The following is a 2,655-nucleotide window of genomic DNA, read 5'->3' on the forward strand; positions in this document are numbered from 1 at the left end:
GAGAGAGAGAGAGAGAGAGAGAGAGAGAGAGAGAGAGAGAGAGAGAGTTAGTTCTACATAGTCCGGGCTGTCCTGAAACTCACTATGTAGACCAGGATAGTCTCAAAATCACAGAGGTTTACATAACTCTCTCTCCAAACTCCAAAGTTTTGAGATTAAAGATATGCATGACTACACTGGCCCCAAGCACAATAGTTTTAAAAGATTTTTAATTAACATTCAATAATTGTACATGTTTGTTAGTGCAGTGAGATAGAATATCTCAACACACACACACACACACACACACCATATGTATGGATCAAATCAAGGTAATCATCATTACCACATTATCATTCTTTATATTTGGTTACTTTTAGCTCATTTCTTTTGGATCTTCATAAGCTATTGGTTCAAAAAGTCTTTGTAACTATTATAGTTCCAAAAACAATTTAAAGACTTCAAATTTGCAGTTAGTTTTTAAAATTTGTATCTTCAATCTATGATAGAATTTTATAAGCTGAAATTGTGCTATAAAAGTATTTTTTTAATTAAAAAGTCAATATATACGGCCTATAATTTTCCTAAAGAAATTAGTTATGCATTATTTTTGGAAAAAGCAAAATTTTCATTCATTCATTCATGAACTTCCAGAAAGCAAAAATGCTTGGTGTCACTTGTCTGGCAAACTGATTTTTTTAAATCAGCTAAAACATTTCAAGGCACATACTTTGCTCCCCTTCCCCAGTATAACTTCTGTTAAAATATGAAGTTTGTGATTCTTGGATGATTTCTCAATTTGCATTCTATTTGGCAAGGTGGAAAAATTGGATGATATCAAAGTTTTATATTTAAGAGGCATGCCTATAAACCATGAAAGATATATGTTGTATGACTTCTCCTGGGGAGATATGAACACACATCTGTTTCTCAGGTGGAAGATTGAAGAAGTAGTTGCATTGGTGTGCAGCTTAGTGAACCACTGAGTGGACCAAGGCAACCAGAGAAGTATGCATCAGGAGATCTTTACAGTAATATGGACGGCTCAAAGGTAGCATCATGAAAAGTCTACCTAACTTGGACTGTGACTTCTGAACTCTGCACACCTGGAGCTCCATGTTCAACCTGTAGACAACTATGTTGAATGTTACTCTTCTGTGGTGATTGTACACTATTCATATAACATCAAGGCGGTGTTGAACTCATGCATAACTTTCTGGTCTTCCTGAGTCTTTTGAGTGTTTGGAGTTTTCTGTGACATGTAAGTTTAATTAGCTTCCTGAAGCTAATGAGTCTCTTGTCTCCTCCCTCTAGAAGGAAATGTTTCAACTCACAGGAAATAGCTACATCATCATATAAGTGATGGTTAATAATAAAATGCGCATCCATCACTGAGTTTCAGAGCTGGAACATAGCAAGTACTATTCAGTTTTCCTCAATGCATTCTACTGCCTTTATTTTGAGAAGTAGCATGATCCTGACTTTTATGTCAATTATCGCTGTAAAAACACATGTCAGTATCCCTAAGAGTACACTAAGTTTTGTTTGCCTGGGAAACTCATTTTTTAAAAATGTGATATCAGGCATGTTTGGCTAGTACTCAGATAGGACCAGTGAGGTAGCTGTTCTCATAGAGATATCTGCTCAATCCTGATGACCTGAGTTTCATCTCCAAGACCCATAAGGGTTTCTGTTGTCCTCTGACCTCTATATGCATGCTATGGCATGCACATATGTGTGCATACAAATCTGAACAAATAAATACATGGGCATACTCAAAAGAAAAAGTAAGTGCAATAAATTCTGTAATAATAATATATAACCGTGAGAGTAAAAATGAAGATTACGTGGCTAACTTTGCCACATAATTTTGCCGCAGCCACCTTTACACTTGGCAATCAGCTTCTGTTTGGATCAACCATTAGATTCAAAAATAACTTTGCAAAATACATTAAGGACCATTTATACTATACTTTTGAGTACACTTGTCACATTATTTATTTTTGCTTTTTGAAAAGTTATACATAGCTTATTGCTAAGTATACGTTGCTGATACTAACAATATTAAAAACACAGTAATTTTAGATCAAATTATTTTAACACTGATATGAGTACAGCTTTGACTATTCTACCTAAAATTTGTACAAGTGCATCATATTTTCAGAATAATTATGCTCTTTATTAGTTATTGAGCTGACCCTACAGCATTGGTACCAGATTTCAAATATTCAGACCATAATTAATGGGATCTATGTCTTCAATAGATTTTGAAAATTTCTGTAGATTTTTGGATGAGATTCTTATTCTCTATGATCAATTAGCTTTCTGCTTACATTTATTAATTGTGTTCTTTCCTGTATTTTGTCTCCTCTTTACACCTGCTATTTTCAAGGCCACTGATGTTTGACATCTGCTCTCCTGTTATCTGTCAATAAAAATGTTTTCATTTCTTTGGTATCAAAGATATAAATTGAACTTAAGTTCTGGGTGAAAGCTGTCCAGACTGAAGCTTTCTGAAATAACTCTGGCCAGGTCTAAAATAAGTTGTGTGATCAGAAGGGGAAGGATATAAAATTCCAGAAAGAGACAGATACAGAGATAGACAAGGAGGAAGAGAGAGATTCAGGCAAGTGAGGCAAACTGAGTGGACAGGAAGAAAATCAATTTCAAAACAAC

This window comes from Grammomys surdaster, unplaced genomic scaffold, assembly GCF_004785775.1.
Source record: "Grammomys surdaster isolate TR1022 unplaced genomic scaffold, NIH_TR_1.0 171, whole genome shotgun sequence".
NCBI classification, from domain to species: Eukaryota; Metazoa; Chordata; class Mammalia; order Rodentia; family Muridae; genus Grammomys; species Grammomys surdaster.